The sequence below is a fragment of the Amblyraja radiata genome, chromosome 16 (genome assembly GCF_010909765.2).
Source record: "Amblyraja radiata isolate CabotCenter1 chromosome 16, sAmbRad1.1.pri, whole genome shotgun sequence".
Lineage (NCBI taxonomy): Eukaryota > Metazoa > Chordata > Chondrichthyes > Rajiformes > Rajidae > Amblyraja > Amblyraja radiata.
In genome coordinates, this window is record NC_045971.1 from 26,043,504 (window position 1) to 26,061,001 (window position 17,498).

Genomic DNA, 17,498 nt, shown 5'->3' on the forward strand with positions numbered 1-17,498 from the left:
TGCTAACTTTAACAGTTTGGTAGCTTCAAACTTTGAGCTCCATTTACTTTGAGACGGGTAAAAACACACAGTGTGTTGCAATCTATGCCATTAGATGCTGGAGAAATTACAGATGCCCAAAATGGGTTGCACACAAAGGCATCCTGTCCACCTTTGTCACTGTTTTAATTTAATCCAAAAATGTTCACTCGGGCTATTTACTTTGATTAAAATCGAATATTGTATTATTAGTGCAGAAAGGAACTGCAGATGCTGGTTTATACCGAGATAGACACAAAGTGCTGGAGTAATTCAGTGGGTCAGGCAGCAAACCTGGAAAGAAGGAATGGGTGACGTTTCGGGACATAGAAACATAGAAAATAGGTGCAGGAGTAGGCCATTCGGCCCTTCGAGCCTGCACCGCCATTCAATATGATCATGGCTGATCATCCAACTCAGTATCCTGTACCTGCCTTCTCTCCATACCCCCTGATCCCTTTAGGCACAAGGGCCACATCTAACTCCCTCTTAAATATAGCCAATGAACTGGCCTCAACTACCTTCTGTGGCAGAGAGTTCCAGAGATACACCACTCTCTGTGTGAAAAATGTTTTTCTCATCTCGGTCCTAAAGGATTTCCCCTTTATCCTTAAACTGTGACCCCTTGTCCTGGACTTCCCCAACATCGGGAACAATCTTCCTGCATCTAGCCTGACCAACCACTTAAGAATTTTGTAAGTTTCTATAAGATCCCTCCTCAATCTTCTAAATTCTAGCGAGTACAGCCGAGTCTATCCAGTCTTTCTTCATATGAAAGTCCTGACATCCCAGGAATCAGCCGGGTGAACCTTCTCTGTACTCCCTCTATAGCAAGAGACAAGAACCTTCTTCAGACTGATGTCAGGGGAGTGGGCGGTTCAGAGATAAAATGTAGTCGGAGACAGTAAGACTGGTGGGAGAAGTGGGAAGGGGGAGGGGATGGAGAGAGAGGGAAAGCAAAGCAAGAGAAGTCAATGTTCATACCGCTGGACTGTAAGCTGCCCTTGGCGGTAGCGGCAGCTTCGGTGATCCGGGATGGGATCAGCTGGGAAGGCGGCGAGGATCGGAGAGGCAATGAGTGTTAGTGCTGGAGGCAATGGCACCTTGGGGGTCTTGGCCTTGTGGTGTTTGGGCAGGCAGCGTAGTACAGCGGTGGAGCCCCAGGCCTGTGGGCGGTCGAGTCGAGGAGTGTCCGGTCTAGAGGCGGGCAAGCTTGTGATCCTTTGTGGAGTCCAGGTAGGAAAGGAAGTGTTTGTTGAGGGTGTGGATCTGGCGTCGAATGAAGTGCAGTCGGAGTCCGTTGCAGGTGTGAGTGAGTGAGGCCCGGAGCTGCAGGAGAGTCAGAGCGAGGGCCTGTTGGTGCCGGCGCATCGCAGCCAGTGTAAGACACAGGGCACGGAATGAGAACTGTTGTGAATAATGGCAGATCGACTGTCGGAACCTGTAGCCTGGGTTGGGTCTGAACTGGGAGGTCTGGAACCAGAGCAGGAATCCACGAGGTTGAAGATGGAGGCGCAGGCATGCACCGAGAAAACACACGTGTTAAGGCGTGTCTTAGAGGGCAGGAGTTTGTAGAGTCAGAGGGCAGGAGTAGCTTACACCCCAAAGGTATGAACATTGACTTCTCTAACTTCAAGTACCCTTGCTTTCCCTCTCTCTCCAACCCCTCCCCCTTCCCAGTTCGCCCACCAGTCTTACTGTCTCAGACTACATTTTATCTCTGTACCACCCACTACCCTGACATCTGTCTGAAGAAAGGGTCTTGACCCGAAACGTCACCCATTCCTTCTCTCCAGAGATGCTGCCTGTCCCGCTGAGTTACTCAGCATTATGTGTCTATCTTCGCTATGAATAGACACATAGGTATACAGGAAATAGAGGGATATGGATCATGTGTAGGGCAGATGGGGTTAATATATCTTTGCATCATGTTTGGCAGAGACATTGTGAGCCGAAGAGCTGTAAATTTCTTTGTTCCGATATTTAAAACAAACCTCCATTGTAAAACCTGCCAATGTATAATTATAACTTCACCCAACGAACGCATACACATTTATCACCAAGTGGAGGTAGCAATGAGTTTGCACAGATACTTTCTGTTATAAATTAAACAAAATATCTCTAACAGACGACCTGAATATATGAGTTTAATATACCAAACATAAAACCTGAATATATGAGTTTAATATACAAATATCAATAATCCATGCTGAATAAAATATAAGGGGTGGAAATTCCTCAAAGGCATATTTAACACCCACATGCATCTGATGGGTTAACTGTGCACTAAACAACCATAAAGATAATATCTCTCATGAAATTCAGAAGGATGAAGAAATTTAGCAAGCATAAATCGCACATTTTTATTGTTTTTCATTCTCCAAAGACCAATTCTAAGGCTATGAGATTGTGGTGATTTTTGATAGCATTTGTCATTTTGCAGATTCACTTTTTATCTTTAAAGTTTGGCAGTTTGCATCAGGACCCATTTACATCAGTCCACCTGAGGTAGGATTTGCAAGTGAAAGTCACAATGTATAGCTGAGGTAAGCAAATGATCATAATATCACATGAAGATTGCAAATATGAGATAAAAACAGAAAATACTGGAAATATCCAGCAGGTCAGGCGGCATCTGTGGGAAGAGAAATAATGTTAACATGAAGATAAACACAAAAAGCTGGAGTAACTCAGCGGGACAGGCGGCATCTCTGGAGAGAAGGAATGGGTGACGTTTCGGGTCGTCACCCTTCTTCAGACTGGTTCGGGAAAAGGGAAACGAGGAATATAGACAATGATGTAGGGCGATAAGAAGCAATGAATGAAGGACATGCAAAAAAGTAACGATGATAAAGGCCATTGTTAGCTGTTCGTTGGGTGAAAACGAGAAGCTAGTGCGACTTGGGCGGAGGAAATTGGGGGAAGACTCAAATAGTGTTGGCCTGAGATACTAATAATTCTTTTCAGAGTTATAATATTGGTATGGTGGTATAATGGTTAAATTATGGAAACAATGTATAAAGGCACAAAATATCAATCCAGAATCAAAATTAAAAACATCCAAATGTCAGCTGGAGAATTTAAATTGAAATGAGTATGTAAATCTTGAATAAGATGCTAGTATTCAGATCAATAGCAATGAAAATGTTGGATTGTCCCAAAAAAACATCTGGTTCACTGATCCCTTCACGGAAGGAAATCACACAATTTATAGGGGTAGAATTAAACAAATCGGCACATTGATTCTACTCTGCCATTCAATGATGGCTGATCTCTGCCTTCTAATCCCATTTTCCTGCCTTCACCCCATAATCCTTGACACCCATTATAATCAAGAATTTTGGCCTTAAAAATATCCACTGTCTTGGCCTCCACAGCTCTCTGTGGTAAAGAGTTCCACAGATTAACTACCCTCTGACTAAAGAAGTTCCTCCTCACCTTTCTAAAAGAGCACCCTTTAATTCCGAGGCTATGATCTCTGATTCTAGACTCTCCCACCAGTAGAAACATCTTTTTCCACATCCATTCTATCTATACCTTTCATTATTCTGTAAATTTCACTGAGGTCTCCCCTCAACCTTCTAAACTCCAGCGAGTACAGTGCTGTCAAACGCTTATCAAATGCCAAACCACTAATTCCTGGAATCATTCTTGTAAGCCTCCTAAGGACCCTCTCCAGAGTCAGCACATCCTTCCTCAGATATGGGCCCAAAGGGGCGGTCGGGGCGATGGCTGCCCTGCCGGCAGTCTGTTCGTTTTTTCATTCTTTTAGTTATGTTTTAGTGTGTTAAAAGTTCGTTTTAATGTTCTTCGGTTTGTTTTATGCAGGGGGAGGGGGGAGGGGATCGAGGGAAACTTTTTTTCAAGTTCGTACCTTGCCAGAGATGTGATTACATTTTGGATCACATTCTCCGGGCGCTCTGCGGCCTTCCATCGATGGAGCTGGAGACCTCCTCGGGCTGACTCTGAGCCCTATCGAGGGGTGCGGACTTAACATCAGAGATGATCCCTTGTCTGGGATCGCTCCCACCGCGGCCACCGCGGACTTTACCATCAAGCTCGCAGTCAGGAGAGGCTAGTCGGGAAGCTCCAACGTCGCGGAAGGTTCGACCAGCCCTGACGCGAGGTTCGATCGCCCGGCGCGGGGGAGCTGATATCCCCCTGATGTGGGAGCTGATCGCTTCGACGTGGAGGGCCCGAATGCCGCTGGCTACGGGAGTCAAGATCATCCCGTCAACGGGGGCTCGAGGCCCACGACCGAGGAAGAACTAAGGGAAGGACTTGAACTTTATTTCGCCTTCCATCACAGTGAGGAATGTGTAGTAGTCACTGTGGTGGATGTTCATGGTAAAATGTGTTTTGGGTGATCTGTTGCTTTTAATTATATGACTGACCTGGCCAATGAAATTCCTCGTATGTTGCAAAGTATACTTGGCGAATAAAATATGATTCTGATTCTGAAATTTGCTCACAGTACCCCAAATGCGGCCTGACCAGCACCTTATAGAGCCTCAGCATTACAATCCTTTTGATATAAATGCTCGCATTGAATTTGCAGTCCTTCCTTCACACTGTTCTCATTTCGTCCGGCTACATACACAAGCCTCCAGATCCATCAAAGTTGTTGACAATGATCTAGAAAGCCATTCTGTTGGGATGCAGAAACAAAGAACTGCAGTTGCTGGTTTATACATATCCCAAAGTTATATAGGTTTGTAGATTAAATTGCCTCTGTAAATTGCCTTTAAGGTATAGGAAGTGGATGAGAAAGTGAGATAACATAGAACTGGTGTGAATGGGTGATCGATGGTCAAGTGGACTTGGTGGTTGAAGGTCCTGTTTCCATGCTATATCTCTAAAGTAAAAAATGTAGCAAAAAACTGCAATCAGTAGGATCCAATTATTTCTTCCCATATCGCCTCTGGTTCTCTTGTCAATTATCTCTGCGTTCTGCTTATCACCTTCCTGCCAGCATGAGGAGATTTTCTCCTACATGAAAGTGTTTTGAAACTAATTAACACTTCTTTTTTAATCATCTCTTAATCTACTTTGCTATAGAGACAACAATGTAAATTTCTCTAATCTCGCTTTACAGTTGAAGTCCCGCAGGCCCGGTGCCATTCCAATAAATTATCACTATCCTCGTATCCTTACTAAGATGCGGTACCCAGAATGGACACATCATTCCAGCCCAGGCCGAGCAGTGAATTAGTCTGAAGAGGGAAATCGACCCGAAACGTCACCTATTCATTTTCTCCAGAGGTGCTGCCTGACCCGCTGCGTTACTCCAGCATGTCGTGTCTATCTTCAGTGTAAACCAGTTCCTTCCTACACATTGAATGATCCTCGTTTGGGTAAAACTCAGCTTTCTACAGCCCATTTCTATTTTTAGTGCCAGGGTTTTTTGCATGTTTGTAATGGACTAATCAACTTGATATATTTTGTGTCAAGGTGCTGATGATATCAAATGCATTCAGCTTTCTTCCCTTCAATAGTCCTTTTTATTAGGAGGTACAGTTTGACATTTTCACACAATGGAATAGTTTGGAAGGCCGAGAGACATAAATGTCAGCTTACTTCAGTTGCATTATCAACACTCACAATACAAAAGAAGTGACAGAATCAGGCTCTCTATGGTCCAAATAACTTTGCCTACTCATAGTTCTGTTAAGGTCAATAAGCACTCATTTGTCTGTCCGTCTGTGTGAAAATGTTGGAGTGCAGTTTCTTATCCATGAAGTGCAGTATTCTCCTCCAGGGGTGAGAATTTCTGTACAGTGGTGCAATGGTACCACTAGAGTGGAAATGTCAAAGCCTAGAGGGCATAGTTTGAAGATGAGACGTGGAAAGTTCAAAGGACATGTGCTGAAAAAGCTTTTTTTACACAATGGGTGGGTGCCTTGAATGAACTGCCAGGGGTGACGATGGAGGCAAATATGGCAGTGGCATTTAAAAAGCTTTTAGATTGGCACATGGATATGCAGGAAATGAGATAGGCAGATGTGATAAATTCATGTTCAACACGGACATTGTGACCTGAAGGGCTTGTGCCTGGACTGTTCTATGTTCTACATTTCAATCTCTCACAAAGTCTGTCATGGTGAATTGCTGAATACTGAGAATATGCACACACACGCACATACACACGCACATACACACACACGCACATACACACATACACACATGCAAGCATGCGCACTCACACTTACGCTCATGTGCACACACACATGAAAACAAGCAAGCATGAACGCACTCACGCTCACTTCCACACATGCTAACATGCATGCGCACACACATGCATACACACATGCAAACATGCGCGCACGCACATTCACACTCACGTGCACATACACACACGCATACACACACAGGACTGACTGTACTTTCTGCCTTCCACCACAGTGAAGAATGCTGTGGGTGGATATTTGTGTTAAATTTTATTGTGTATTGTGTGTTCTTTTTTGATTGTACCGCTGCTGGCAAGTTCATTTCACTGCACTTTATTGTGAATGTGATGAATAAAAACTGATTGATTGACACACACACAAACACACAGTCAACCTTGGTGGCTGATAGCTGGTGAGGGAAGATTTTCAAATAAAAATGGCTGCCGTTCACTGGACTGTGGATTAATGTGACGCACCTCATTGTTGCCATGTTGTTCCATCAATGGCTGAACTTGACAACCAATTCCTGTGTCAGAAACCTCTCCCTGGTGTTCTGCCCTTACAATATTTATTACAATGGGACTGTAATATATATTGTCTGGCCATCATCTACAGGCACAGAAATGACATTTAAAGTAATAGAAGAGAGAATGTCCGAAATAAACGATGGTTGCTGCAGTGAAGTATGTCATGATCACATCTAGTTGTTGCAAATGTGGTTCCTCTCTGCTGAGACATCACCAAATATGGGTAAAACACTAGGTTCAAATATTAGCTACTCAATATATCCCCCCTGCACTGCATGCCAATCTAATAATATGGAGAACACAAAGTGCTAGAGTAACTCATTGGGTCAGGCAGCATCTCTGAAGGACATGAATAAGTAACATTTCGGGTCGGGACCTTTCTTCAGTCTGACACAAGCCACTTATCCATGTCTTCCTGAGATGTTGCTTGATGCGCTGAGTTACTCTAGTACTTTGCAATCTATTCAAGATTCCAGTATCTGCACTTCCTGTGTCTAATAATGGGCTGTAATACTGAATATACATGATCGATGTGTACTCCAGTCCAAAGTATACTGTGGAAGGCTTGATTATAATCATGTAATGCCTTTCCACTGAATGGTTAGCAGGCAACAAAAGCTTTTCACTGTACCTTGGTGACAATAAACAAAACTCAACTCAAACTCAAGTATTTAAGCGCTCCATTACTGTTCCATGCACAGATCCTCAGAAGAAACTATTTTGTGCACAGATTTGTGTTTTTCATCCAAGATGTCACAACTGCACAGACAGTACAGGTATAATTTGCTCCAGTTGGAGATGAAGTTGTGGATGCTCTTCAGGGATTTTGCCTTGTATCATTCTTCATCCCTTTGTTCCTCTTGTCCTGCTGGTCAACCTCCAGAGCTCCTTGCACTTCTTCCTCCTGCATTGCTGCACCATGCAGTTCAACACAAAGACATTTTCATACCTGCATTGCAAGTACTGCAAGCAACAACATCTCATTGCAGGAGATAAATTACATTTTCCACTGCGATATATTGGGTACTTGCAGGGAGGCACGGTGGTGCAATGGTAGAGCTGCTGCCTTACAGTGCCAGAGACCTGGGTTTGATCCTGACTACGTGTGCTATCTGTACAGAGTTTGTACGTTCTGCCTGTGACCATGTGGGTTTTCTCTGAGTGCCCTGGTTCCCTCCCACACTCCAAAGACGCACAAGTTTGTAGGTTAATTGGCTTCAGTAAAATTATAAAGTTGTCCCTTGCATGCTGGACAGTGTTAGTCAGTGGCGGACTGGGTCTAAAAATATTGGTTGCCAGGAGACAAAGGGGGCCCAGCCACAACTACAATTCTATCATTTAACAGGGGGCCCACTTGCCATCACTTGCTATCACTTCATCAGGGGCCCACTTGCCATCGGGCAAGCTGACACCCTGGCCAGTCCGCCACTGGTGTTAGTGTACGGGGTGATCACTGGTCGGTGCTGACTCTGAGGGCCAAAGGGCCCGTTTCTGCGCTGTATCTCTAAGTCTAAAGCATAGCTTTTCCTGGGCGTGCCTCAAACATGGCACATCAATTAAGTCCAACAGGATATGGTGTCATTGAAGACACTCTGAGAGTGGTGTCATCTCAGATGGACAAGGCTTTGCCTCCAGCCCCGAGATCCATGACTATCCATAATATTGGCTCCATTAAAGGGCCACTGCCAGCAGTATGAAAACTGGGGAACCCACTCAATAAGTATCCCAGCAGCTACATTGATGGAGAAAATAAGCCACTTGTTTAAACAGCCAACAGTCAATTCTAAACTGATGAGTCAAACCTTGGAAATCAACAGAAAGTTTAGTTTAGTTAGTTTAGTTTATTGTCACATGTATCGAGGTACAGTGAACATCGTTTTGTTGTGTGCTATCCAGTCAGCAGATCCAGTTCTGGGCCAATGTCCTTTTAAAATGTGAAAAACATCACTACTTGCACAGTGCCTGTGGTCCTAATGAGATTTCTCCACAATGTTTGGAGTGTGGTGCTTTAGATCCAATTCATGTCGGTGCAGACCAAAATGAGCATTCTGCAATACTGGGATCATGTGGTGTGTCAAGAATATCTCAGACGCACTAACGTGAATTATGCATGGAAGTGCCCATCCAATTTACATTTTATGTAACATTATTTGGAAATAAAATTACTAATGGCATTTACTCGGATCAAACTGAAATGGATTGTACAATGCTGACAAAAATAACACTGCTTGGCTTGAGATCTTATAAGTGCTTCTGATTATTGAGACACAAACACATTTGGCCAGCCATTCCTGTCAAAATAATGGTAAGGATATCTAGTGCTTACATTAGTTAGGCTCAAAGAGTGGGCCAATATTAGACCAAGAGATGGTGTATGGTTTAATTAAAAATGTTCAAAAGCTTCTACTTGAGTTAAATCCCTTTACTGTTGCTTGGCAAACATATCAAACCATTTCTATTTTATTAGTTGAACCATGTTTAATTTTAAGTCCGTACAACATAAGGCTGGTTCCTTCACTGAATTTAAGTTTTAATTGAAAATATAGCTTTAGAAAATACATTGCTTAGCACAAGATTTTTCATAAGTTCTTAAGTAATAGGAACAGAATTAGGCCATTTGGCCCATTGAGTCGTTCAATCAAGGGCTGATTTATCTTTCCCTCTCATCCCCATTCTCCTGCCTTCTCCCTGTAACCTTTGACACACTTGCGACTCCAGATTGTCAAAGCTGCCACTGCCAGACATAAAAACAGTTTTTATCCACGAGTAGTTGCTCTACTCAACAGCCAAAAATCTGTAGCCTACCTTTGATCTGGTATTTTGTTGGTTCACATGCTTGATCAATGGTGTTTTATCATTAATGTTTTATTATTATTAATGTTTAGTGTTTTCTGAGTCATTCGTAACTGTCACTGTATGTCATGTTGTTACTTGTGGGCGGAGCACCAAGGCAAATTCCTTGTATGTGAATACTTGGCCAATAAACTTACTTACTTACTTACTTACTTACTTACTTAATCAAGAGCCAGGCAATTGCCACTTTAAAAATACCCAAGTGCTATGTAAATGATAATTGAATGAACCCAGAGTAAGTAATTCATTTTAGTTTATTGTCACGTGTACCGAGGTACAGGGAAAATCGAGCCATTTACAGTGTACAGATACATGATAAAGGGACATATCTGAGATGAGATTAAGAAGAGCATAGTTCAAGTGCGAAATGCTGGTGTTGGAGTAAAGATTTAAAAGAGTGGAGCGATTGTAATGCATGATTGCAGATACACTTCTGTAACTAGCACACAAAGAGTGCCTTGCCTGGGCGCCATTTTGGATCTCGGAACATGAACAGAGGAGAGCTATCAGCATAAAAGTGGTGGAGGGAATTATTCGAAAACTGGTTTTACATCAGGGAAGAAGCAGCGGCTGTTTGTTGGGGGTGGGCAGCAGTCAGCACTCAGGTGGGTGGTGAACTGAGGGAGTGGGGAGATCCAATGTATTTGACTTGCACGCAGTATTGCCAGGATAGTGCTGCTGGATTAAGACAAGATGTAATCCTGAGACTGTCCCACAATGGGCAGCCTTGGATAAGATTGCCTACATTCCTCTGCACGGGTGATGGTGTCATCCCATGCATCCTCGACATAGAAGATCATCAGAATCACAAAGGAAGAACTAAAGAGAAAGTATCTGGCTGAATTTCACAACTGCTGTTAGTGGAACTAAGGTACACTTGACAAGAAACTAAACTCAAACTCATGAAGCACTGTCCAGCTTGCGTCTCCTCCCAACCTCAGGTCCACTCCTGATCCCTCCACCCCACCACTGACCTCAGGTACGTTCCCAATCCCCCAATCACTTGCAATTATGATCTTTCCTTGCCTGACTTCAAGTTAGTTTGGTGCAGTTTATTATTGTCATGTGTGCAGAGATACAGTGAGAAGTCAAATTATACTCTACATGGTCTGCTTCTCGAACAGCATGCAGAGAATCGCCACGTTCCTGCATTGTCTTGCACCCTTCAAGTCTGTTAAAAGTCTGATTTTGGCCCAAGGAGATACAGTATGCACTTTAGTACATTCTCACTTTAAGGTCGGATGTCCTGGTGGCATTGATGGAGAGGTCAGCCTGGCCCAGTGTGAAAGTCAGCAGGTCAGGCAGCATCTCAGGGGGACATGGATAGGTGGGTGTTCCGGGTCGTGATCCATCTTCAAACTGAAAAGCTTCCGCATTGAAAAAGGAACATATAGAGGTAAAAGCTGGGAGATTGGGTTTATTCAAATAGTTTTTACAAAGAGCTGGCAAAAGCAAATCAGGTGCCTCAGTATAAGCATGATTCAATGATTCCATTATACTTTATTACATGGGTACAATGCAATTCTTTGCTTTGCATACAATACCCAAAGTATACAAAGTATCGGCATGTTTCTGGCACCAACAATGTTACAAAGTATGCATTAGAGTCTGAAGAAGGGTTATAAAAACATAGAAAATAGGTGCAGGAGGAGGCCATTCATTGTGATCATGGCTGATCGTCCCCAATCAATAACCCGTGCCTGCCTTCTCCCCATATCCCTTGATTCCACTAGTCCCCAGAGCCCTATCTAACTCTCTCTTAAATCCATCCAGTGATGGCCTCCACTACCCTCTGTGGCAGGGAATTCCACAAATTCACAACTCTCTGGGTGAAAAAGTGTTTTTTCATCTCAGTCTTAAATGGTTTCCCCATTATTCGAAGACCCTGGTTCTGGAGCCAGGTCCATTTTGGTCTCGACCCAAAATGTCATCTATTCCTTTTCTCCAGTGATAATGCCTGTCCCGCTGAGTTATTCCATTTTTTTGTGTCTATTTTCTAATTGGTCATTTTGGTCCTTCTTTATTCTTGGCACCCCTGTCACCCCCCCCCCCCCCCCCCCCCCCCTCCCCCCCTCCCTCCACGCCGGGTCCCATTGTGTTTTCATTGGCCCCACCACTTTGTTCCCAACGTCATAATCATAGTCAGGCTGCTGTGCCAATGATAATTACATGCACATAAACTTTCACTGGTAGATAGGACACAAGTTCAATCACAACAGTGCTTCACTGCAGTTGAACTAAATGTCTGATGTCGGACATCAACATGGATTACGGACGCCATTAGACCATTAAAGAATGGGACAAGTACGCAGCAATGTAGCTTTTCAGAAAATTGAATCGGGGGGGGTGAGGGGGGCTAACTAGCTCAATTGCTTGTGTAAAGTATCGCTCAATGCTGTTTTGCAATTTTTAAATTTGTGGCAGAGAGCAGGATTTAGGCTGCTGATACAGAAATCAAGATACCAATAGCTAAAGCAAAGACAATGTGTCCCCTTGCAGCAGTAATTCTACATCACCATACAAGGGGATTAAAGGCCACTACCAACTAATGTGTCTTGACATTGTTAAGCTTATTTGTCATACTTATATGATGAAACCATTTGCCTGGTCCCAGCAAGGAAAATACACCTAGTGCTCTGTTAGACAGTGCCTTAATATAAGGCACATATTAATTATCAGTATAATCATTATTATGATAATGTAATAATAGTGGTGCATTGGTAGATTTTCTCTTACAGTGCCAGACTCGGGTTTCATCATGACTACAGTGCTGTCTGTACGTTCTCTCTGTGACTGCATGGGTTCTCTCCGGGTGCTCAACTTTCCTTCCACATTCTAAAGATGTGCAGGTTTGGGGGAATAATGCCTTCTGTAAATTGCCCCTATTGTGTGGGATGTGAAACTGGGATAACATAGAACAAGTGTGAACAGGTGATCGTCGTTCAGTGCGGACTCATGGGCCTGTTCCCACGCTATATCTCTAAACTAAAACTAAAATTAAATATGAACAGAGTTTACTGCTCACTGGAATCCACATACTGGTTGAACAGTTTCAGGCTATTAATCAAAGATTGAAGATCCAGACATGCTAAGCCCCTGTCCCACTTAGGAAACCTGAACGGAAACCTCTGGAGACTTTGCGCCCCACCCAAGGTTTCCGTGCGGTTCCCGGAGGTTGAAGGTGGTTGCCGGAGGTTGCAGGTAGTGGAAGCAGGTAGGGAGACTGACAAAAATCTCCGGGAACCTCTGGGAACCGCACGGAAACCTTGGGTGGGGCGCAAAGTCTCCAGAGGTTTCCGTTCAGGTTTCCTAAGTGGGACAGGAGCATTACACTTTAAGTTGCATGCTTGAGGATAGACTGTCAAATACCACTGAAGGCTATGGGCAAACTCCACAATACGTGCAAGAGATTTTTGTCGGTGCTAAAGAGCATATGGAATACAAAACAGCAGTAGACACTTTCATTTCAACAGAGCAAATGATGAATGGTAGATGTTTACAGTCAAAAGTTCTTTCATCTCTGGTTGAAAACCACAGACTTCAAGGAAATAAAATACAGTGTGTGTCATGTACAGAATTCCCCGATAGGCAGGATGAGAATCCACCCAACACAGATCATACATTAAACTCAGCTTTAGGTTCCATTTGACAAGTGCTCTGAAGATCTTTTGAAAACTCTGACTACTTTTACTTCCTATTTTGCCCACATCAAAGTTGCAAGTCCTGGATAGAACTTGTGACAGATCAATTCCCAAACCTTTGTTTGAAGTCTCTTTGTGTAAACAATCACGGTTCCAAAGCTATTTCCGCTAAACAAGGTTTTCTGACATAACTGTTCCCTATCTCTTTGAAGAACAGGTTCTATAAACTATTACCATTCCAGAATATAGGTAATGCAAATCTTTATCTACATTCTTTAACCAAGGCTCAAGACCAGCCTTTAATATCTCATGGCTATCATCATTACCATCACTTCTTTGTTTACACCAGCACGAGGCAAAGCAGAAGTTTCATTTAGTGTCGTTTAATTTAGAAATGCAGCATGGAAACAGACCCTTCGGCCCTTTATAACAAGAGGAATTGAATATAGGAGCAAAGAGGTCCTTCTGCAGTTGTATAGAGCCCTAGTGAGACCACACCTGGAGTATTGTGTGCAGTTTTGGTCCCCTAATTTGAGGAAGGACATTCTTGCTATTGAGGGAGTGCAGCGTAGGTTTACAAGGTTAATTCCCGGGATGGCGGAACTGTTATATGCTGAGAGAATGGAGCAGCTGGGCTTGTACACTCAGGAGTTTAGAAGGATGAGATGGGATCTCATTGAAACATATAAGATTGTTAAGGGCTTGGACACGCTAGAGGCAGGAAACATGTTCCTGATGTTGGGGGAGTCCAGAACTAGGGGCCACAGTTTAAGAATAAGGAGTAAGCCATTTAGAACAGAGACGAGGAAACACTTTTTCTCACAGAGAGTGGTGAGTGTGGAATTCTCTGCCTCAGAGGGCGGTGGAGGCAGGTTCTCTGGATGCTTTCAAGAGAGAGCTAGATAGAGCTCTTAAAAATAGCAGAGGCAGGGGATATGGGGAGAAGGCAGGATTGATTGGGGATGATCAGCCATGATCACATTGGATGGCGGTGCTGGCTCGAAGGGCCGAATGGCCTACTCCTGCACCTATTGTCTATTGTCCACCGAGCCCATGCCAACTGACAATCACCCCGTACACTAGTTCTATCCTCCTACACTCAAGGGACCATTTACAGAAGCCAATTAACCTGCAAACCCGCACATCTTTGGAATGTGGGAGAAAACCAGAGTATCTGGAGAAAACCCACGTGATCACAGGGAGAACGTTCAAACTCCATACAGACAGGTTTAAACCCAGGTTTCTGGCGCTGTAAGGCAGCAAGTCTACTGCTGCGCCACCGTGCCACCCACAGTTATGAAAACCCTGGAGGAAGTCAGTGGGTCAGGCAGCATCTAGAGGAATGGACAAATGATGTTCCGGGTTGGGACCTTTCTTTAGATGCCACAGCTGTGCCTGCCCTTCTCAGCACTTCAAGGCCACCCTGCCAATACTAAAAAGCCAATTGTTGTATGACCCAAAGTTATTTGATTCTTAATTCTTTTCCTCCATTATATTCAACAATAAACAACAATTTTTTATTTCCTCGTCCCAAAACTAAAATTGTTAATGGGGAGATTTTCTTAACGTAAGCAGCTCACTCCTAAATATGATTTTGATTGTACTTAAGGGGCAGTCATTACCCTCAAAATACTTTGCAAGATTATCACTGGAATAAAAGTGGATAAACACAAAGTGCTGGAGTCACTCAGCGGGTCAGGCTGCACCTCAGGAACCTTCTTCAGACCTCCTCCTTCTCTTGGGCTCTCCAAGTTGGCCATCTAGCATGTCTGGAACCTCCTCCTCCTCTTGGACCTCCCTGGACAACCATCTGCCCCCTCTGGAGCAGTCTTGAAGTGTCCCGACCCTAAATGTCACCCATTCTTTTTCTAATGAGATGCTACCTGACCCATTGAGTTACACCAGCACTTTGTGTCTACCTTCGGTATAAACCAACATCTACAATTTCTTGTTTCTACACTTAAAGTATAATTGTATTGGATATAAAATTAGTGTACTCTAACTGCATAATCATACTAACTAAGAACTCTGGAACTCTCTGCCACAGAAGGTAGTTGAGACCAGTTCATTGGCTATATTTAAGAGGGAGTTAGATGTGGCCCTTGTGGCTAAAGGGATCAGGGGGTATGGAGAGAAGGCAGGTACAGGATACTGAGTTGGATGATCAGCCATGATCATATTGAATGGCGGTGCAGGCTCGAAGGGCCGAATCGCTTACTCCTGCACCTTTTTTCTATGTTTCTATGTTTCTATAAACAATAGAAGCAGTAGTGAGGCCTGACGCCCCTCAAACTTTAACCAATATTTAGTTTAGTTTATTGTTAGGTGTACCAAGGTACAGTGAAAAACTTGTGTTGCGTGCTATCCAGTCAGCGGTAAGGCAATACATGATTACAATCGAGCCATCCATAGTATAGAGATACATGATAAATGGAATAACATGAATAGTGTTTAGTGAAAGATAAAGTCCTGTAAAGTCTGATCAAAGATAGATCGAGGATCTCCAATGAGGTAGATGGGTGCTCAGAACTGCTCTGTAGTTGTTGATATGATGGCTCAGTTGCCTGATTACAGCTGGGAAACGACTGATCCTGAGTTTGGAGGTGTGCGTTTATTTAATAAGATCTCGGCTGATGCAGTGTCCCTAAATGCCCCCTCCATTCAAGGACCCCAACAGTCTTTTCAGGTGAGGCAGAGGTTCACTTGTACCTCCTCCAACCTCATCACAATACAATACAATTCAATTTATTGTCATTTGGACCCCTTGAGGTCCAAACGAAATGTCTACTGTATCTGCTGTTCCAGGTGTGGACCCCTATAACATTGGCGAGACCAAGCGCAGGCGATTGTTTCGCTGAACACCTCCGCTAAACCTACCTGATGTCCCGGTTGCTAAACACTTTAACTCCCCCTCCCATTCCCACAATGACCTTTTTGTCCTGGGTCTCCTCCATTGTCAGAGTGAGGCCTAGCATAAATTGGAGGAATCACACCTCATATTTTGCTTGGGCAGCTTACACCCCAGCAGCATGAATATTGATTTCTCTAACTTCAAGTAACCTTTGACTTCCCTCTCTCTCCATCCCTCCCCCCTTCCCAGTTCTGCGACTAGTCTGCCTGTTCGCGTTTACATTCTATCTCTGTTTGCTTTGCTGTTGCCTTCTCCTAGCTAACAATGATCTATTCTACATTTTCCTTGAACTCCATCCCCTTTGACCCGTTTTCACACCTTACATTTCCCATATCTCTGTGTCTCCCTCTCTCCTGATTCAGTCTGCTGAAGGGTCTCGACCCGAAACGTCACCCATTCCTTCTATCCAGAGATGCTGCCTGTTCCGTTGAGTTACTCCAGCATTTTGTGTCTGTCTTCGCAGTAACACAACGTTTGATTTCCCTGATGCCAATTGCTGACTTGAATCTACCTAAACATGAATCATTCAAAGCTTTGTGGGGTAAAGAATTCCAAAGATTTACATCCCATAGAGAAATAAATTGCTCTTCATCTCAGTTCCAAATGTCTGAGGGCTTGTCCTACAACCATGACCCTGGTTCTAAATCTATGAACAGAGTTGAAACAGTGTTTCAACTCCTTTGGCCCTTCTCACCACAAATAGAATCATCCTTCATTTTTCGGGCTTCTCAGGATGGGGTATGGTGTCTAATAATGAGCAGGTCTCACATTCTGAGGTCTGGATGAATATCGTTTGGGATTATCAAATATGGTTTTCCCAGTTCCCTGCTGTAATTCCACATCATATTTTAAGAAGGGAAGTTTAATTTTTGGACTGCAGTGGGGTGGCCTAGAAATCATGTGTCCCTCCAAAGAAAAATACATTGGAAAAGGTGAGATCACATATTGAATTTCCCTGTACTTACAGTATAGGGAACTCACAATATGTAGCCAGTAGATGGCTCCCTGTACATCCCTTTGGTGTTAATAGTGTGATAGAAGTAATATTAATAGTTTAGTTTAGTTTATAGATACAGCGTGGAATCAGGCCCTTGGATCACCAAATCTGCCGGAACCAATAATCAGCCGTACACTAGTTCTATTCTACACACTAGGGACAACTTACAGAATTACTCCAGCATTTTGTGTCTACCTTCGATTTAAACCAGCATCAGCAGTTCTTTCTTACACAACCTAGAAACCTACATATGTTTGGTACCAGAGCACCTGGAGAAAACCCACGCGGTCACACACGGTACAAACTCCATACAGACAGCACTCAAAATCATGATCGAACCCGGGTCTCTGGCACTGCAAGGCAGCATCTCCACCACTATGCCAA